The following is a 23,447-nucleotide window of genomic DNA, read 5'->3' on the forward strand; positions in this document are numbered from 1 at the left end:
GGTTTAGGGACTTGATTGTTGGGGCTAGGCTTGTCAAAGTTGGAGGATATTTTTGGGAAGGTACTTGGAGTAATTGTAGTACTTATAGTTTTGTGAGTTTGGAGTATGTTGGTGGTCAGGGTCTCAGCAGTAGAATTAGTCTTGGTAATGTTATGCTCATTACCTTGCATAAGATTGGTAGAAGAAGTTCCAAGGAGTGTATTTACTCCATTGGATTTCAACAAATTAACATCAACATTCATAGAAGTAGAATTATGCCCAGCTGCACTGTTCTTATTAATATGATAATGATGCACATCAGCACTAGGCACCAAATTATTTTCCAAACCTTGCCCATGATTATTCGGAAGATCAATATGATTAGGAGATATTTGAATGTCATTAGGAGAACACACATACTGACCCTGCATATTGAAATCAAGAGAAGGAGAAAACATACCTTGTCCTCCTGTGATCGAACTAGTGCTGCAGATATGGTTCATGTTTTTTGGCATTGGATCATTGCAAATTGTTTGATTATTGTGGGATTGACTATAATCATCAAGGTACTGATGGTGATCATTAGCCAATGTAGGTTTCTCAATTCGAATACCACTGTGACTGTGATAATCTCCTTCGGAAAAGTCTTGATGACTTTTTTAATTTGAACTTTTTGAAGATAATTTAGGGTCAGTGGTTTGTGTAGGAAGCGTCACAGCAGCCTTGGGAACATTTTGGCATTGGTGTCTCAGCATTTTATTCACCGGAGCTCCTGTAGTCTCATCACGATTGTCGCCTTGACGACTTTTCAAATTTGAATCTTTTGGTAGTGATTCGAGACTAGCCATATAGCTGGGAAGCTTTTCTACACTGTCGCGCACCTTTTGGCATTGGTCTTGGCTCAATTGGTTAACTGGAGGTCTGGTGACCTCTTCTCGTTCAGTAGCAAAATGGATATTCGAAGCCTGTGGTTGAAATTTGAGCTAGTTCTTGATGCCTGAAAGGTTTTCCTCATCGAGCTTAGCATGTTGGCATTGTTTTTGATGGGATATACTTGCCGGAACTCTGGCACCGACATCGAAGTTTTCGCCAGCGATTCCAACACCGGTGAAACTCGTACCATTGGACGTGTCTTGACCAGAAGAACAAACCCCAGTGGGTCCGACGTCTCGAATATTGCCGGAACTTGTTCGAATTTCAATTCGCTTGTCCGGCAAGACTGTGTTCTTCAACTCAAATTTTGAAAATTCAGTGTTTACAACTGGTGATGTAATTTGTTCTAATTTTTTGATTGTATGTAGTCCAAGTGATGATGAATCATTTGCACCCACTCTTGAGAATTGAATCAATCCATCTTTATGCAAAGCAATGATTTTGAATGCTGCTCGCAGCTCCTCCTCAGATATGTGTACAGTGATCGCATCAGTGTTTGGTGAATTGGAGGAGCTGTGTTTGGACCCTCGGGTCGTCGTAACTTGCGTTACGTTCGTATAAACAGGATCTACGATCCTATCTTTCGAACGAAATGTTTCAGCATTGGGAGGTGGTTCCCCCCCCCCCCCCCCATTTTTGTATTTGTGACTTAAGTGGCCTTATTGGGAGCTTTTTGCTAGAGAGATATTGTAGAGAGAGAAAGAAAATGCGATCACTCTGGGCTTATTAGGAAGTGTTCTGAGTCCCCTCCTATCGTCCTTACCCTAGTTTTGGCACCCTCGTACATGTCCTTGATCACCCTTATGTATGTTACAGGTACACATTTAGCCTCCAAACATCTCCATATTATCTCTCGTGGGACTTTATCGTAAGCCTTTTCTAAGTGCCATCCTAATATCTAGAAAAGCCTAAATGCTATGTGGGCTATCGTGCCTGCCACGATCTCTATACAGAAGTTGAAAACATGTATAATAATGTAAAGTAGGCCAGTGAGTGTAACATCTCTAAAAAAATTTAAAAAAAACCTTAAGAATGCCTTGGAAATAGGCCGCTCATTTAACGTATTATCCTTAATCTTTTTGAAAAATTCTAGTTCGCAATATCGATCAAGTGGTCAAAACCTGCGCAAAAATGGTCTCGGTGGATTTTTAGGACCAGTAGAATGGAAGAAAGATTTTCGAAAAAACTACAAAATAGTGTTGTCCGCGACAGGACCGCATCGCAGACCTGGAAAGCTGCACAAATAGTGTAGTCTATGACAGGACCGCGTCGCGGACCTGGTGATAGTTTTCTGGCCAAGTTGGTCGCTATAGGTCCGCATTGCGGACCTGAAAAGGTCTTCTGGTCAAATTTAGTTTTTTTAGGGCATTTTAGACTTTTTCCAAACTATTAGTTAATGAAACTAGACATTTATAGGACTTAATTCAACTCTATAAATTAGCCTAAACCTCTAATTCAATTCATTCTTTTACAATTCATCTATCAAATATTTCTCTCTCTACAAAAAGGTTCTTAAGGGTTTCCATTGAAGACTTCAAGCAAATTCACTCAATTTCTCCATCAAAATTTTCAAGTTCTTCCAAATTAATTGGTGTTGTCACTCAAGGTATGTGTGTATTGATTCATGGATCCTTTCATCTATAAAGCCCAATTAATTTCTCAAGGTTTTCTATCAAATTAAAATATGGTATGTTATGGGTTTTGTGATCTCTATTCCAATTGCATGAATTTTTATTTAAATTATAATCATGAGTCTATTTTGATAAAATTTGATGATTATTGAATTAAATTGAAGAGGTTTTCCATGAATTCTCCTATATTAATTTCTAGGGTTCATGGTGTAAAATATGAGCATTTTCAATTATACTTCTAAATGATATTATCTATATGACTTATGTATGGGATGATATAAAGTTTAAGATCATGCATATTTTTAAATTAATTTTATAATTTTTAATTCAATTGATCATGCATTCATGTCATACCCTAATTTCAAGTTCAAGCTATGGTTATGAATTTTCAAAGTATGAATTATTACTATGTATTTCCATTATGATCATGAATTATAAGTATGTTTCAAATTATGGTTTCTCATGCAAGTTATGAAGTAAGGCAACCTAAGGCCTAACAATATAAATTATGCAAATACGATTGTAATGAAAAAAGGGCAAATTCTCACATTACAAGTATGTTATGAAAATGAGCTATTCTATGATTTTTTACACCTATGATCATGACTATGATACATGAAACTATGATCTTATGTTATGTATGTATTCCGTGGGATCTAATTTAGCACCGAATGTTGACTTGAGGTGGGGACTCGAAGAAAGGGGTCCTTATATAAAGTTTCTTGTCTCATAACTACGTGCCACCGTAGGATTTGCCTTTATGTCCTAGCTAGTGGATCCACAAATAGCACATGTTCATGATTAGAGGTCTACCTTGGCAAAGTAGCCTCCCCCTTCTCGATATGAGGATCATCGGATTCCATCTTATAGCTCACATGGTCTTATTGTCGGTTATGGTCCCTATCCCACCTATGTATGATTTCTTAAGTATGTTATGATTTTGAACTTATGCTTTTAAATGCTTTGGTCATTATGATTTTCTCATGACTTAACGTATTCCATCTTATCATGTGATTTACTTGACCTTTGCATTCCATGATTTACGTTGCATATCACGCCCTCATACTTAGTACATTCCAACGTACTAATACATACTTTTTGCCTACATTGTCTCATAATATAGGGGTTGAGGTTGAAGATCCTTATCGTCCACGTAACTAGTAGGCGTTCCTATCTCAAGGTGTTGTGGTGAGTCCTCATTGACCGGGGACTAGTTACAAGTTGATTACTATCTTCCTTTTTAAAGACTTTTTTTACATCGAAAAATTTAAGGGTGAGCTAGGGACATGTCTTAGCCCCCGCCATACTCATGTTTAGAGGCATCTACTTGGACATATGTTTGAGTCTATGTTGTCATAAAATATTTTCATATTTCTATTCATGGTTTAGACTTAGACTCTCTTATGATGTTTTTGCTTTTATATTTTTATCTTATGTAGGCTTATGATATGTCCAAGAGTATTGGTTGGAGCCCTTTGGGGATTTGATCGCCGTGTTACGATTAAGCCCTAGGTCGGGTCGTGATAGCGAGCCACTAAACTGCAAACAAAACAATACAAGGCCCGATTGGCTAATAAGCTACAACTATCAAACGTACAATGCCAAAATTGCCACCATCCTAGCTATGCAACCCAACTAACTAATTTGAAAGCCTCTATAAATACATTACTTGGTGGTACAAGGACATAGCCTATCCAAAGACTATAAATAGCTAAAATGAAAACCTCTAATACTCTAGAGGTTCCTTATAGGAAAGGAGTCACCCAACTCGCTGAAGCTCGACTATGCTACTCGGCAGTTCCACCTGATCATCGCTAAGGACCTACATATATAAATGCACTGCCCCAGGCAATAGGGCATCAGTAAGAGGTAGTGTACCGAGTATGTAAGGTAAATAAAAGTCGAAACTAAAGTATAGGTACTTAACAGTGAGACCCCAAAAGTCAAAAAGTTGGAAACCAAAGAAAATTCCTCAAAATTGACTGTCCTCAGAGTTAGGAGTCACTTTTTGACTCGTAACCATCTCTAAGAATCTTAGGAATGAGTCTTAGAGGGATTCCTTGCACTTGTTTAGGACCAAAACTTGAGAGAGGTCCTACAATTCAATATTATGACTCGTAGTCCATTCGACGAGTCATAACAAAACTTCAAATGTTCATATTTTTTAGGTTTTTATACCCTACAAGACAAGTGATGTTTATGAGTCATAGTTCAGTTGATGATTTGTAGACATGACTCCTAGGGAAGAATCAGAGACCCTAAAATCAAGGTTCTTTCAGGACCTGCAGGACGACTCAAGTCTACGAGATGTAGACTTGAGGATGAATTGTAGAACATACCTCGTAGGTCCAAATACCAGTTTAAAGAAGGGTAATATTGTCTTTTCCAAAGTTTGGTTCAATGTATCTAGATACTATTATTGCAAAGTCTTAACCTATAACTGCCCAACCTGTTGAAATTCCCTCTATTCTAAATTATTTTTTGAAAAATCCCCTAAGACAAGGTCACAAATCCCAGATAAGCTCTATATCAACCAGGCTACGTCTTCAAGTTCATCAAGGTTCTTCTTCAATTTTGAGTTAATTTCACCAATGTATGTGGTGATTGATCCATGGGTTCCTTTCACCCATGGTGTCCCTTTTTCTCCTCAAAAGATCTCTTGAATTTCAATTACTTTTAACCCTAATTTTAATAAATTGCATTCGGCTATTTCAATTACATTTTTAGTCATTATCAATGATCATTATGAGCATGATTCTACATTAATTGCATGATTTTAAGTTAAATTATCAATACGCATGCATTAAGCTATCTCAATCATGATTAAGAATTTCAAAGATAAGTTCATATGAATTTGAATAAGAAGTTATATGATTTTCAAAGAAAAACTTTTATGAATGAAGTTGAAATTCAGGATTAAATTATGAAATTTATGATGAGGATCAATTATGATCTAAGAAAGTTATTATGGTGTGATAAGGACAATTCTCACACAATCATATTTTAAGATAGTGATGAGGATAATTCTGACCAAAGTTATGAATTCTTATGAATCACTAAATTGATGAGCTACTCTAATTATTATTTTCATGACGAAGATTATGATGATACTTCTATGTTTAAATAAATTCCATTGGGAAATTGACTAAGCACCGAAAGAACTTATAGGTGGGGTTCGGTCTGGTAATGTAGTTAGTTATCAAAGAAAATCCTAGTAGTAACCTAAAGTCCCAAACTACGTTGCCCTAGTAGGTTGCCTTTATGTCTTAGCTAGTGGACCCATTATAGCTCATAAAGTAAAAGTTGAACTCACGAAGTCTGCCTTGGCAAGTAGCCTCTCTCTTCTCGATATGGGAGTTATATCAGATTTTATGTTATAGCTCGCATGGTTTTAAGAATTCAGTTAAAGTTCTTGTCCCACATTCAAGTTATAGCTCGCATGCAAAGATATGACCTTTACTATGAAGTTTTATGAAGTATTGACCATAAGTTTTCATATATTTTCAAATATTTTTCAAGCTATATTCATGTTCATTATGATAGGTCTTATATCCTATGTCATATTGATCATGCTCTATTACTTGCTCATGAATATCTCACATGATTAATACCTTCTATGTACTAACACATATTTTACCTATATTATCTCATAATGTAGGGATAAATGATACTCACGCTCCTGACATTCTTGCTAGAGTCAGTTTAGTTCTCAAGAGTTGGTGAGTCCTCAGTCATCGAGGACATGACTTTTATTTCATATTGTTTACTTGAATTTTCTCTTATGATTCGGGTGATATAGGATCTTCTCCTAAACCCCCATCAAATCTATAATAGAGGCATGCTTAGATGTTCAAGTTGATGTAAGTCCATTTTGGACGTTTTGTTGGAGTTACTTTCCTTTGACTTCTTGTTGAATAGATTCATCCACATGTCTTATCATATTCTATTAGTTATGTATACAATATAGTCTAAGATGTCTTGGTTTGGATCCTTTAGGTTCTTGATCGCCATGTCACATCTAGTCCCCAGGGTTAGGTTATGACAAACTTGGTATTAAAGCACAAGGTTTGGGAGTGTCTTCGGGAATCTAACATACCACATTAAGTAGATTCTTATTCATCGATGTAAAGTGTGCCGCATCTATGAATAAAAGTCTATAAAAAGTCTTAGGAAAATATTACTTCTTTCATAATCTATGGCATGAGGTAGAATGGTACTCTAAGTCTTTCCCTCTAATGAGTATTCTTTGTGATATTTAAAAAATACCTCCATGAAGATACCCCACTCAAAGTAATATGGTTGAAGAGAGGAAACAACCTCTAAATGAGCCCTTGTATGACCAAGTGAGTAGTGCTGAGTTCTGATTGGCCTTCAAGTACTTTCTCAAGCCGTAATGGCACAAGAAAATCATGAGCTGCTCCTATGAATCCAAGTGTGGGTATGGTATCAACAAGGGGTTTGTGACTTTGTGAGGATGAATCCTCCTAAGTTTTGGGGTTGTAAGTTGGAAGAGGATCCACAAGAGTTTGTTGATAGCATTCACAAGATTGTAGAGATTATGGGGATTAACTTGATTGCGAGGGAAGATTTGGCTAAATATCAATTGAAGGGTGTTGCATGTATTTGGTTTGATCATTAGAAGAGTGAAAGGCCTAGAGAGGTGGATCCCATGACTTGAGAGAGGCTAAGATACAAGAGTTCGTCAATCATAAGTAATGTGGTATGAGTGTGTGGGAGTATGCCCTCATGTTTACCCAATTTTTGAAATATGCTTCATTCATGGTTGCCGATCTAAGAGTTCATATGAGCAAGTCTGTGTCGGGTATGTTGAAGGTGGTTTATAAGGAGTGTAATACATCTATGTTGATTCAGAAAATAGGCAACTCTAGACACATGATATATGTGGAGCAAATAGAGGGTGAGAAACTAAAGGAGAAAACTAGGGAGTCAAAAAGGGCAAGGACTGATGGTGTTGATTCCTCTTATGCTAGGTCCAGAAGTGGAGGGTGTCCTTATGTTTGCCAAAGGTATTCTAGTCAAGGTTCTTCAAAGGCTACTACTCTTAAATTTGACAAAGATAGGGTTCCCAACCCAAAGCCTCAATAAGGTTCTCCCATTGGCCAAGTTACCCCGCATGCAAGAAATATAGAAAGATCCATAAGGTAGATTGTCTAGCGGGTTTGAATGTGTGCTATCGGTGTGGCAAGACGTGTCACAATTCTACGGAGTGTAAGGTTAAAGATGGTCGTCCTCAAGGACAAGTTCCACAAGGTGACAAAGCTCACACAAAAGGTGGTCAACACAATAATCGGTTTTATGCTGTTCATTATAGGAAAGAGGAGAAGGAGACTCCCTGATATTTTTACTAGTATGTTACGGGTCTTTCACTATGATGTTTATGCCTTAGTTGATCCCAATGAAAACTTTTCTTTTTTTACTCCTTATATGGCCATGAGATTTAATGTTAGCCCTGATATATTAGTAGAGACTTTTTTTCATTTTTACTCCCCAATTTATAGAAGTTGTCCGATTTTAATTTTGCCTAAAATTACTCTATGTGATCTAGTTGAGCTTGAGATGACCGATTTTGATGTTATCCTTGGCATGGATTGGCTATATGCATGTTATGCTTCTATTGATTGTATAACCTAAGTGGTTAAGTTTCAATTTCCAAATGAGCCACTCTTAGAATGGAAGGGTAGTAATTCTGTGTTTACAGGTCAATTCATTTCGTGCCTTAAAGCGTGGAAGATGATTTCCAAAGGTTGCATCTACCATTTTATGAGGGTTAGGGATACCAATTCTGAAACCCCTATGTAGAATAGGTCCCTATTGTTAGTGAGTTTTCAGATGTGTTTCCCAATTAATTACCCAATGTTCCTCCTAAAAAGGAAATTGACTATGCCATAGATATTCTTTATGGTACTCAACCCATTTCTATTCCTCCTTACCAAATGTTTCCAGCTGAATTAAAAGAGTTAAAGAATCAATGGAAAGACTTGTTAGACAAAGATTTCATTAGACCAACTATATCCTAATGGGGTGCTCCCGTATTGTTTGTTAGAAGGAAAAATGGTTCTCTATGTATATGAGTTGATTACCAGGAATTGAACAAAGTAATCATTAAGAATAAATATCCAATTTCGAGAATAGATGTTCTCTTTGACCAATTGCAAGGGGCAAGTTATTTTTCCAAGATTGATATCCATTCCAGTTTTCACAATTAAGGGTAAGGGAGTGTGATATTTCCAAGACGGCATTTCAAACAAGGTATGTCCATTATGAGTTATTAGTTATGTCATTTGGATTAATAAACGCCCCCGCGGCATTCATGGACTTGATGAATAGGGTGTTGAAACAATATTTCGACATATTTATAATTTTGTTTATTGATGACATTTTTGTTTACTTTTGGAATAAGGAGCATGCTAATTACTTGAGGACTGTATTACAAACTGTTACACTCCATACTTTTGTACCTTGGAATGCATTCTTAAGTCTCTTGAAAGACTCTTAAGTTTCTTGGAAGGATCGTATGCCTCTTAAGTTTCTTAAGGATTCCTAAAGTTTCTTAAAGCTTGTTAAGACTTCTTAAGAACTATTAAGCTTAGTAAGAGTTACCATGTGATCCGGATAATCTATAACTCTATCAAACAACTCTAAGGAAAGGAGAATGCGATACCCCATAGTAGAGAAGATTGGAAATATAGTTAGAAGAATCCGGAAGAAGTTGGAGACCAAACAATGAGTCGTAGGACTTGAATTATTTACGTAAGATTCTAACTTGGAAATATTACATACTTAAGCTACTAGAGTACATACCAAGCTTACGTAGCAAAGATTACATAGGTCTATAAAAGAAGACGAGATTATGAACTCACGAGGGGGAAAAGAAAGTACCATGTGGCAGCATGAGAGAGTGCCACATGGAAGCAATTGGGAATTCCACATGGAAGCATATGGAGCAAAGGGGGTGGGCCCAATATGCCAAGTGGCATCCCTTGATTGGAGGAAGGGATGTGTTGGCCAAATGAGGGCTTGACACGTGTCACCACTTAGGGCTTAACATGTGTCACAACTTAGGGGATGACATGTGTCCCCCCCCTAAAGTAGCCTATATATATACATATCTTATGACTCATTAAGTTCTATATTCCTCTAGAAAATTCAAGAACAAGAAAGAAGAGATGAGAAGAAACTACAAAGGGAGAGAGCCACAGTTTTAGAAGGAAAAAAAGGTGAGTTCTTTGATTTTGCTTCGTGAATTAATTATCTAGGGTGTAATAAGATTTTATGAAGGTATTAGTAATAAAAATTTATGGTTTGGAGCATAAACAAAACGTTAGCAAGCAACCACAAAGTTGTAGGCGCGCTAAAGGAACTTTCGAGGCAAGTTTCGACGAGTTTGATGAGTTTCGGGCAAGGTAAGGGCTTCCCTTCCAAATTGTAGTTTATGATATTGTTATGAGGTATATTAAATGTCTTAAATAATTTTGGAAGTGGAAAAATTGCATAAGGATGATTGAAATTAGAAACAAACTAAATTGAAATGGTTATAGCTAAATCGAAGTCGAGTAGTGGGTTGTGTTTGTGGTGATGCAGGTGAAGCTGGTTGGGTTGAGTGTTGCAAGTCTTTAAATTGTTTTAAAAAGGGTGTGGGTGCTTCTGGTTGCAGTCACATGACCCTCTATTTGGTATGGTTAAAGATTTTGTGAAATAAAAATTAAAAACTATAATTTTGTATCGTAGTTTGGAGCTACTTGTTTGGAGCTTGTATTGTGTAAGGTTGAAGTGATTTATTTATAAATATGCTTCTGGTTGTTTTTTGTGGTATGATTGTTGATATTGGTGCCGAATTGAAATCTCGGGGATGTTGAAATTATAGGGGAGATGCTGCCCGATTTTTGGTAGATTCGGAACTAGTAACAAACTAGTCGAGGGTAATGGATAAGGAAATAACTCCTATGAGTACTTGGGTATAGAGTTGGAAATTGGAAAGTGAAAGGTCATTAACCTTAGTATTACATTCATGTTAAATAGGTTCACCAGATGACGAGGCGAATGTGTAAGAGTAATCCGTACGAGGTATGTAAAGCTATCCTTCTTTTGTTTTGGCATGTCTTAGCCTTAAGTGAGTGATATACGGAATGTGGAGATAATTCCATTCATAGAACCCTAAGTATGACTTATAAGTCTTATTCATTTCTCGATGGTAGAATTCCTATACTAGTTGAGTTATTGCCTCTCAAGGCTTCTATATGATGGAGAGTAGTAAGTATGTGAAGTTATCTCCTTTCGCTTGGCATGTTTTGGCATAAGTATGTAGATCTACCCTTCTTTCCTCTTGATATGTCTTTGATATAAGTGTGGTGCAATGATGTTAAGGTAATGCAATAATAAGGTTATGATACCGAGCCCATGATGGGCCAGGTACGATATATGTAATGATGACTCCTTGAGGAAAAGTAGAGACTTGGTAAAACGTATTTTTTCTCTTCTTTTGGCATATCCTAATTGTAAGTAAAATGTGATATGATCTCTGGGGTAACTCCACTTTTAAGTCCTAAATGTAATCTATATCTCTTATTCACTTCTTAATGTCAAACTCTTGTAGTAAGTTGAACTACTTTCCTTGAACTCCATAGGTTGAGAAGTTGTCACGACCCAACCCCGTAGGTCGCGACTGGGGTCCGACCTGGACCCCCCGTACACATATCTATCAGTTGTGGTCACAATGAACTGTAAATAAAACAATATCATGTAATAGAGCCCCACTGGGCGATAACATTTACATATACTTGTAGCCCTTTTTGTTTGTATCACAACATGACAGGCCACGCAAGCCGATAAGGCTGCCATAACATAACAACATGTATAATATATCATATAGACCTAGCTGAAACAAACTGACATATACAACCCATATATACATGTCTGTAGACCTCTAAACATATAAATGACAACATATGGCGGGACAGGGCCCCCGCCGTACCCTTGAATGGACAAAACAATTTTTATACATCAGTGGACAGTATCAAAAACTAGGCCCCGATACAATGGAGCCTCTTCCAGTTGAGCTGCATGGAATCCTAAGCTGACGGACTCCCAAAACCTGCATCTATACCTGCGGGCATGAACGCAGCCCCCCTGAGAAAGAGGGTCAGTACGACATATGTACTGAGTATGTAAAATGTAACATAATACACTGGAGGTATATTCGAAATAGAGAAGCAGGGGATAATATATCAAATCTGAAACCTGTACCTGTACTCTATGAATCAGGAAATCATGCATGCTCAAGTCATACCATATAGTCGGCCCTTTCAGGGGTCCGGTGAATCATATCTATAGGACCATCATAGGTCCGATGCCATCTCCACCTTATTACATCACATCATCATATATCTATACACGTATCCTGGCCCTCTATTGAGGGACTCAGTGAATAATGCAGTGAACTATGCACAAGAACTATCTTGGCCCGGGACTCAGGGAAAGAAGTGTTACTATATACACGAGTAGAGTAGTGAGTAACTATATGCAATTTAAATCATTATTAGAGACTTGACTGTATAAGAAGATTAAAATTTTGTCAGAGGACTCGAGTAGTAGTGTAGTCATCTCGAGTGTCCTCTAAATGCCATTATGGGCTGTCTCAATTATAATCTCGGGGCTCCTAGACATGTACTAAAGTAAAGCCAAATCGCTTATGGAACCAGAAACATTTGTTAACATATAGTCTGTAAGAGTTGGAGCCTGTACATTTGTTACCTTTTTAACATATAAAAGTTTTCAGGGAAATAGTTCGATTATTATAAAAGTCCGATATTCAAACGTAAATAAGAGATGCTAAGAATGGAGTTATCCCGAAACACATATCATGTTTAACCTACAACTAAGACATGCCAGAAGAAGAAAGAGAATAAACTATATATAGTCTGTACTTTCCTTTATGAGATTTGCATACACATATTTCATACCCGGCCCATCATGGGGCTCGGTGAATCATTATGGCATCATAATCTCACTTTCGTACCAAATACGTATCAAGGGAAATGAGAGATAGCTTTCCACACACTACTGTTTAACACGTAGAAGCCTTACTAGGCAATACTCAATCCTTGCAGAAATTCCAATACTAAGCAGTGGATAGGGGTTATGAGGCATACTTGGAGTTTTGGGAATGGAATTATCCCCACATTCCACACACAATTCACTTAAGGCTAAAACTTGCCAAAAGGAAAGAAAGATAGCTGTACGAACTTATACCAAAACATGCCAAGAGAAAGCTTTACATACCTTGTCTGAATTATTCCTTATCCTGCTTTCCTCGCCGTCCTTTGAACCTATTCAACATGAAAGTAATATAAATATCAACCCCTCTTAACTTTCCAGCATCTTAGGTTACACCTTAGTATCAATGGAATCTATTTCCTTAGTCATTTCCCGACTAGTTTTGTTATTCGCTAAGTCGTCGACGAAAATTGGGCAGCACCTCCCCTGTAATGTGCCCTATCCAAATTTCCAATTAGGTCCCTAAGACCTACATCCAACCAACAACAACAACCTGCAGCAATTCATACCAAAAATATACAACATAAACTCCAAATGACTTATTCAAAAATACGATATCAAAATAGGGCGTCTAGCCTTTATTTTGTGACGCCTTTAGTTATACGTAACGAGGGGTCATGTGGCTTAGACCAGCAGAAAACTAACCCAGATTAGGACATATTCAGGCCCTACAACCACAAGCCACACCCCTGCAGCAGCAACTCACAAGAACGACACTTTATTTCGATGACAATTCACTTCTAGCGACTCCAATTTAGTTTATTTCGAACGTCGAGCATTTCTACGACATTCTTAAACTTCCAGCAGCATACAAGGGGTGTAATACACCATATAAAAATACCATAAACTCCAATTTAAAATAAAAGGCCTTACTTTACATTAAACTTGTCAAACTCGCCAAAACTATCCAAAATGTGAAATCTGGACAGCTTACTGTTTTACCTTGTCGCTTCGTTTGGAAGGGGTAATGGAGGGAAACAGGATTTACGTCCTTCATGAAAGTTATATACATGTGTCTTAGGGTCGCAAAAAAATTTTAATCATCCCTACATCAATTTTGTACAAAAATATATGACCAAAATACTCACAGCTGTCCGTGTAGGATTTCCAAAACCAAATCTGGGCAGTACCTCCTCTACACTTCATCACCCTTGTTCGAGCTGCTACAAGTAAAACTGGATTTTGGAGTCTAAATTAAAGTTATATACCCCATGAAATACCATTCCATAACATATTAAATCATTCGAAACGAATCTGTACACAAGAAGTTATACCAATATTACCAACAACAGTCCCTTCCAAAAATGGGTTGTTTAATTAGTTCTCAACATTTTTTTCCTTCAACTTTCTTTTAAGTTTCTAGGCGTAAGGTTAAATAAACGATGCCTTAGTCATCATCATATACATATATATACATATATACATCTTCACATGCTTGAGGAACACCGTAGCTAATTAATTCACGGAGGAAAAATTGAAGAACTCACCTTTAATTCTTCAAAAACGTTGTTGCCTTGTTCCTTTTGGTTCTTCACGTTTTTCCTCTCATTTGGCTGATGTTTTTGGATCGAAAATAAGTTAAAGAGTCAGCCAACATGTATATATACACCTCCTTAGGAGGTGACACGTGGCATCCCCCTAGGGTGACACGTGGCAGCCTCCTAGGGTGACACCTCGTCCAAGCTTCCAACACAAAACTGCCATGTGGCAACGTGGGGTCCATCCCAAGTAGGTGAGTCACCTTCCTGCTTGTCACCTGCTTGCTTCACTTTCGTAAGTTCGGAAACTAGTTTTTGCTCCCTCTCGTAGGTTCGTAATCTCGTCTTATTTTAAGAGCCTATGTAAGCCATGCTACCCAAGCTTGGTACGTACTCCAATAGCTTAAGTGTGTAAGACTTCCAAGTTAGTAGCTTACGTAGATAAATCGAGTCCTACGACCCATTACTTGGCCTCCAATTCCTTCCGGACTCTTATGATTTCATCTCCAACCTTCTCTAGTATGGGGTATCACATTCTCCCTTCCTTAGAGCCATTTGATAGTGTCGTAACTTAAGTGCCTCACATACTAGCTTCTAAGGAACTTAAGGGACCTTCCGAGTTCAAAGATGTGGGGTGTAACAGAAGTACTGGATGCATAAGATCCTAATCCTAAGGACTATGTGACGATGGGTATCCCTGATTCTATGAACTGTTAGTATTACTTTAGTATATTTCTAGGGTCCCCGAGATCCTAAGTAATATAGGCCTCAATGGCATTTAAAAGGCACTCGACATGGCTACACTACTATTTTGGTCCTCATACGATAGCTTAATCTTCTTACATTGTCGAGTCTCTGATAATGATTTAGATTGTATATGGTTACTCACTACTTGATTCATGTATACTGTAATACATCTTTCACCGAGTCCCGAGCCAGCTATAATATAGATATTATTATATGATATGTGGATCAGAATGAACGTTCCTCGGCATTACTATATGATATGTGGATCAGACCGAATGTTCCTCGACATTATTATATGATATGTAGATCGGACCAATTTCTCCTCGGCATTACTATATGATAGTTGATTGGACCGAACGTTCCTCAGTATTACTATATGATAAGTGGATCGGGCTGTCGTTCCTCGGCATTATTATATGATATGCGGATTAGGTCGTACGTTTCTTGGCATGTACTTACTATATACATGGATCGGGCTGTATGTTCCACAGTGCAAATAATATGTATGTTCTTATGATGACAGAATGATATAGATTGTACACCAAGTCCCCTAACAGGCCATGCACAGTACGTGATGGTAATATGTATGACTTTATTTTATACGATGCGAGTACAATAAATTATTAAATGTTATACTTGCCTCCTGGATACCTACGCCAACTGTAATCTCCTTATGATGTATATGATTTACATACTCAGTACATATGTCGTACTGATCCACCTTTCTCGGGGGGTTGCGTTCGTGCCCGCAGGTATAGATACACACTTTGGGGATCTGTCAGCGTAGGAGTTCCAATCAACAGTTCAGAAATGCTCCATTGTGCTAGAGCCTAGTTTTAGTATTAACCTTTGATGTATATATTTATTTGTTCACGGGTACGGTAGGGGACCTGTCCCACCTTATGTTACTGTTATTACTCTTAGAGGTCTGTGGACATGTATGTAGGTTGTATATGGGTTGTATATACATGTATGTATAGTGGTGCCTATGATAAGCCTCGCCGGCTTATATGTTATCTTGCCTGGTGATGTGCTATGACTTAAACAGGGGATATATTTACTTATAGATAGCAGGAATATACGCGAGTGTCCAGCTCAGGCACCCATCACAGCCTATGGGGTTGGGTCATTACAAAAATAGTATTAGAACGGTTTGATCCTCAGAATGTTTACAGACCATGTCTAGTAGAGTCTTGTTTATCGGTGTGTGGTACACCACATCAATAAACAGGAGGCTAAAGGACATTTAGGATGTTACCTTTGTTTCTTATCTTAGATCGTGCGATAGAGCCCAGTCATATGAAATGAAATTCCTTTTTTTCCAACCTTTGGTTTTAGCTGAAGAATGACATCGACAGAAGAAAGTGACAGATGATATTGGAAGCTACACAGTATACAGGTAAGTAATGGTGCGAAAGAGGTATGCTATATAAGGTAAGAAGATTAAAATATGATTGAAATGTAAAGTTAAAAATTATAAGAAAAAGTAGATAGGAAAGTGTAACGGGTGCAGTTCGAGTTGGACATACGAGGTAAGTCCATCATTTTATACTGTTGTTGATATTGAGCACCTTGTGAGGCTGTGATATGAATATATATGTATTGGACCTGTGAGGCATTATTGATATTTCCTAATTGCAGGTTTGGGATAGTAAGGAATATAGAGGAAACTCTGTCAAATTATTTTTGGAAATAGAAAGAGAATAAGATATAAGGTTGTAATATATCTTGAGAAATCGTATCCACGGTAATGATAAGATCCGACTAAACTAGGAGTACAACTGACTTTGGGAAATAAGTTAATTGCGATATGGGTGGCAAGTAGAAGGTCAAAATATAGCATTATCCTTAACTTGTTACAATTATCCCAAAATGTCCAAATGTGCAAAATACGGGTTATAACATCCTTCCCACCTTTATAGCATTCGTCCTCGAATGTGAAACAAAACCTTCCTCCAGATCTTATACCGATTATATAAAGAGTTTCTTTGTCCCATTGACGTAACATATACTTTCATCGAGCAATCAATATTAGAGTTCTAGAGTTAGGATTACTTGTACATGTAGGGAATAGGTACAGATACTTGTGTTTTATTACCTCTTTCACTTCCCAGGAGGTCACCCATCCTAGTACTGCTCTCGCCCAAGCACGCTTAACTTCGGAGTTCTAATGGAATCCGCTGCATTAGTGTTGGCATGATCGTATCCATCCCTTAAGGTCTCCACCAATGGTTCCTCATATGGTCTTAGATACCGCGGCTTCTATCTATTTATTACTGGCCTCGAGATCCATCCATCCCTTATGGGATATCGTTTGCAGTTTAAGCGTTACCATTTACATATGATAGCATCAGTTGATTTTCTCTTACACTTGTATTTCTATTGTTTGCTTCCCCCTTTTAGGGTGTACCCATGTCATCCTCTATTTATTTTCAACTATTCATGCGCAAATGATTCTATTCCAACATATTTAACATGATGCACCATGTCTACACCCTCTGTTAGATCATCCATACTTTAGGTTGCCCCTATAAGAAACCCTAGTACAATCATGTGGTGCTTAGTATTCTCGATAGATAGTATATAATTTAGTCCAAGTACTGGTACTCGAGTCATATAAATAATATAATAGTTTAGTCGAAGCCATATTTCATTCATCCCAATTAGTACATCACTAGTGTTTATAATCATGTTCGATTCTCCATTCGAGGAACCTATACTCTGATGACAAATGTTTTTAGCTCTGCTATAGTACTATCTTCATCTAGGGAATGCCACTTGTTCCTTTGATATTTTCACGATGGCTCAGTTGTTTTGCAATTTATATTCCCTATCCTCGAGGGATCCCACTATTTTCCAAAGTGGAGGTACATATACACAATACCCCTTTCTGCTTCATGAGTTTTCATCCTTATTGTGTACCCGATGCTAACTCCTAATCTTACTCACAATCACATTCTTTAGTTACTTCTTTACTAGGCTCTATGTACCTCCATGATGATCATCATTATATTCACACTATATTCTGCTCATGGTTAATCTCGAAGGATAATATTTCTTAACCTTTATTCACAACTCTTACTCTGGGTTAATTCCACCTGGTGGAGCAAGCATACTTAACCCCTTATCCTTCCTCGTCATTCTCATCCTTAATACCTCGCAGGCTATTTTAAGACATTCATATCCATCACCATTCTTCTTACCATATCAGTATTGACCTTCTACTTGCTACCCATATCGCAATTAACTTATTTCCCAAAGTCAGTTGTACTCCTAGTTTAGTTAGATGTTATCGTTACCGTGGATACAATCTCTCAAGATATATTACAACCTTATATCTCATTCTCTTTCTATTTCCAAATAAATTTCGGCAGAGTTTCCTCTATATTCCTTACTATCCCAAACCTGCAATTAGGAAATACCAACAATGCCTCATAGGGAAAATACATATATATTCATATCATAGCCTCATAGGGCGCCGAATATCAAAAGTGCCACATAGCACTTTCTTTTCCCCCTCGTGGTTTCATAATCTCATCTTCTTTTACGAATCTATGTAATCCTTGCTACGTAAGCTTGGTACGTACTCAAGTAGCGTAAGTATGTAAGATTTCTAAGTTGGTAGCTTACGTAAGTAAGTCAAGTACTATGACTCATTACTTGGCCTCCAACTGCTCTTTTTTTTGAAATTCCAATTTTGCCCTTGGCCTTTTACAATATTTCCACATCCAAAATTTCATAATCAACTTATGTGAAATTCTAATTTTTCCCTTAAACTTTTCTAGTATTTCCACATCCAATATTTTCATAACCAACTTATGTATCAAACAAGATCAAAACATAGCATTATCCTTAACTTGTTATAATTATCCCAAAATATCCAATTGTGCAAAATACGGGTTATAACACACGATAAGGATGAAAGCTCATGAAGAAGAAAGGGGATTATGTATATGTACCTCCATTTTGGAAATATTGGGATCCCTCAAGTATAGGGAATGGAAAATTGCAATACAACTGAGGCATTGTGAAATTATTAAAGGAACAAGTGATATCCTTTCAAAAAAAAGAGGTGATAACAAAGCGTGAAACACGTGTCATCAGAGTATAACTGCCCCTAAATGGATTATCGGACACGATTATAAGCACTAGTAACGTACTTATTGGGATGAATGAAATGTGGCTTTGGCTAAACTACTACATTAGTTATATGACTCGAGTTTCAGTACTTGGACTAGAGTGTGTACTATTTATCAAGAATTCTAAGCACCCCATGATTGTACTAAGGTTTCTTATAGGGGCAACCTAAAGTATAGATGATCTAACATAAGGTGTAGACATGGTGCAGTATTTTAAAAGGTTGGAACAAAATCATATGCGCATGAAAAGTTGAAAATAAACAGAGGATGACATGGGTACACCCTAAAAGGAGAAGTGGACTAGATAAATACAAGCGTAAGAGGAAATCAACTGACAATATCATATGTTGACAGGAAGGCTTAAATTTCAAGTGAGATCCTATATTGGCACGAGTTAGCAAGGGATCGAGGCTAACCATAAACAGATAGAAGCTGCGGTATCTAAGACCTTGTGAAGAATCATTAGTAGACACCTTAAGGGATGGGAGCCTACCACAAGGGGTGAATACAATAAGAGAGTAAGAATGAGCAAACTAAGAACCGTGTAAAGGGTAGTAGGGCTGTGTTTGAGTAAAGATTAAGATATGACAACAACATCATTGGTCATTGATATTATGACATACAAGTAGCAAAGAAAAAGAATAGAAAATCTTTTATGGTAGAAAATGAGGAGACCAAGGAGTGCTTAAAGTAAGAAAAGAAAGGAGTAGGAAAAAATAGCGTCAGCGTGAGCAAGTTCTACTGTGAAGACGATATGTAAGGAAAGATGGACCAGGAGATAAAAAGACTGCATTTACCTCATACCAGTTGCATAAGAGTAGTTGTGCAACCTATAAATATTTATATACAACATAGGACCAAGCGGAGGAGTATATGATGAAAAGGAGTTATGATATTTTGGAGACATTACAGAGGAATACAAAAAGAAGTTAAATCAAATGACTAAAAGGACATGACCAGGGTTGAATGAAGGATCTACCCCGATACCGGTTGTAATATAAAAGAGGAGAGGCCAAGACTTAACCTGAAGACTAGCGAGATGACGCTAAGGTAAACCTTGGGCTAAGTTGAGTTCCTTCAAACATTATTGCACGAGTGGCAATGTAATGTACAACAGGAAAATTTGAGCCAAATTTGAGAAAGGACCATGGAGGAATCTAAACTAATGAGAACCAACCTATCGCCATCCTGGATCGGCGGAGTACGAAGTTGTGAGCTAAGGACGTATCTTTCTTCAAGGCGTTGAGGTAAAATGAAAACCGTGAAGAAGTGACCTAGGAAGCTGAAGATGAAATTAAACACAAGTATCCGTACCTATTCCCTATATCTACAGGTAATCCCAACCTTTGGAATTTGTATATTAAGTGCTCGATGGAAGTATATGTTATTGCAGTGGAATAAAAAAACTCACTATATAGTCTATATGAAATTTTGAGGAAGGTTGTGGTTCACATTTGAGGATGAATGTTCTAAAGGGGGGAAGGATATTACACCCCATACTTTTGTACCTTAGAACGCGTTCTTAAGTCTCTTGAAAGGCTCTTAAGTTTCATGGAAGGATCGTAAGCCTCTTAAGTTTCTTAAGGTTTTCTAAAGTTTCTTAAAGAATCTTAAGGCTTCTTAAGATTTACCATGTGAGCTGGATAATCTTTAACGCTATCAAACAACTCGAAGGAAAGGAGAATGCGATACCCTATAGTAGAGAAGATTGGAAATAGAGTTAGAAGAATCCAAAAGAAGTTGGAGACCAAACAATGAGTCATAGGACTCAACTTATTTATGTAAGCTTCCAACTTGTAAATCTTACATACTTAAGCTACTGGAGTGCATACCAAGCTTACGTAGCAAGGATTACATAGGTCTGTAAAAGAAGATGAGATTAAAAATCCACGAGAAGGAAAAGAAAGTGCCACATGGCAGCATGGAAGAGTGCCACATGGAAGCAACTGGGAATGCCATATGGAGGCATATGGAGCAAAGGGGGTGGGCCCCCACTTTCCACATGGAAGCCCCTGATTGGAGGAAGGGATGCGTTGGCCCAATGAGGGCTTGACACATGTCACCACTTAGGGGATGACATGTTTCCCCCCTAAAGTAGCCTATATATACATATCTTATGACTCATTAAGTTCTATATTCCTCTATAAAATTCAAGAACAAGAAAGAAGAGAAGAGAAGAAACTAGAGAGGGAGAGAGCCACAATTTTGGAAGGAAAAAAAGGTGAGTTCTTTGATTTTGCTCCGTGAATTAATTATATAGGGTGTAACATGATGTTATGAAGTTAGTATTAATGAAAATTTATTGTTTGGAGCAGAAACAAAAAGTTAGCAAGCAGCCACAAAGTTGTAGGCGTGCTAAAGGAACTTCTGAGATAAGTTTCGACGAATTTGACTAGTTTCGGGCAAGGTAAAGGCTTCCTTTCTAAATTAAAGTTTATGATATTATTATGAGGTATATTAAATTTCTTAAATAAGGTTTTTAATGGAAAAATTGCATAAGGATGATTAACGTTAGAAACAAACTAAATTGAAGTGGTTATAGCTAAATCGAAGTCAAGTAGTGGGTTGTCGTTGTGGTGATGCAGGTGCAGCTGGTTGTGTTACATGCTGCAGGGATTTAAATTGTTTTAAAAAGGGTGTGGGTTCTTCTGGTTGCATCCACACGACCCTCCATTTGGTATGGTTAAAGATTTTGTAAAATAAAGATTAAAAACTCTATTTTCGTATCATAGTTTGGAGCTAGTTGTTTGGATCTTGTATTGTGTAAGGTTGAATTTATTTAACTGTAAATATGCTTCTGGTTGTTTTTGGTGGTATGTTTGTTGCTATTGTGGCCGAGTTGAAATCTCGAGGATGTTGAAGTTATAGGGGAGATGCTGCCCGATTTTCGATATATTCGGAACTAGTAACAAACTAGTTGAGGGTAATGGATAAGGAAATAACTCCTATGAGTACTTGGGTGTAGTGTTGGAAATTTTAAAGTGAAATGTCATTAACCTTAGTATTACTTTTATATTAAATAGGTTCAAGAGACGACGAGGCGAACGTGTAAGAGTAATCCGTAAGATATATGTAAAGTTATCCTTCTTTTCTTTTGGCATGTCTTAGCCTTAAGTGATTGATATACGAAATGTGGGGATAATTCCATTCATATAACCCCAAGTATGACTCATAAGTCTTATTCACTTCTCAATGGTAGAATTCGTATACTAGTTGAGTTATTGCCTCTCAAGGCTTCTATATGATGGAGAGTAGTAAGTATGTGAAGTTATCTCATTTTTCGTGGCATATTTTGGCATAAGTACGTAGAGCTACACTTTTTTCCTCTTGATATGTCATTGACATAAGTGTGGTTCTATGATAGTAAGGTAATGCAATAATAAGGTTATGATACCGAGCCTATGACGGGCCGGGTATGATATAAGTAATGATGACTCATTGAGGAAAAGTAGAGATTAGGTAAAGCTTATTCTTTATCTTCCTTTGGCATGTCCTAATTGTAAGTAAAATGTGATACGAGCTCTGGGGTAACTCCACTTTTAAGTCCTAAATGTAATCCGTATCTCTTATTCACTTTTGAATGTCAAACTCTTGTAGTAAGTTGAACTATTTTCCTTGAACTCCATAGGTTGAGAAGTACTTGATGCATAAGCTCCTAGTCCTAAGGACTATGTGATGACGAGTATCCCTGATTCTATGAACTATTCGTATTAATCTAGTACATGTCTAGGGTCCCCAAGATCCTAAGTGATATAGGCCTCAATGGCATTTAGAAGGCACTCGAGATGGCTACACTACTATTCTAGTCCTCGGACGATAGCTTAATCTTTCTTACATTGTCGAGTCTCTGATAATGATTTAGATTGTATATGGTTACTCACTACTTGATTCGTGTATACTTTAATACATCTTTCATCGAGTCCCACGCCGGTTATAATATAATTATTATTATATGATATATGGATCGGACTGAATGTTTCTCAGTATTACTATATGATATGTGGATCAGACCGAATGTTCCTCAGCATTACTATATGATATGTGGATCGAACTGAACGTTCCTCAGCATTTCTATATGATATGTGGATCAGAACGAACGTTCCTTGGCATTACTATATGATATGTGGATCGGACCAAACATTCCTCGATATTACTATATGATATGTGGATCAGGCCATCGTTCCTCAACATTATTATACGATGTGCTGATCCGTCCATACGTTCCTCGGCATATACTTACTATATACATGGAATGGGCTGTATGTTCCACAGCACTAATAATATGTATATGCTTATGATGATAGAATAATGTAGATGGTACACCAAGTCCCCTAATGGGCCGTGCATAGTACGTAATGGTAATATGTATGAATTTCTTTTATACGATGAGAGTACGGTAAATGGTTAAATGTTATACTTTCCCCCTGCATCCCTACGCCAATTGTAATGTCCTTATGATGTCTATG

At 37.4% G+C, this 23,447-nt stretch overlaps 1 pseudogene; it reads right to left on the minus strand.

Annotated features, from left to right (window-relative positions):
• Positions 1-16,930: 16,930 nt before the first annotated feature.
• Positions 16,931-17,050, minus strand: LOC129897993 (5S ribosomal RNA; annotated as a pseudogene).
• Between the last annotated feature and the right edge of the window lie 6,397 nt (positions 17,051-23,447).

The sequence above is a fragment of the Solanum dulcamara genome, chromosome 7, assembly GCF_947179165.1.
Source record: "Solanum dulcamara chromosome 7, daSolDulc1.2, whole genome shotgun sequence".
NCBI classification, from domain to species: domain Eukaryota; kingdom Viridiplantae; phylum Streptophyta; class Magnoliopsida; order Solanales; family Solanaceae; genus Solanum; species Solanum dulcamara.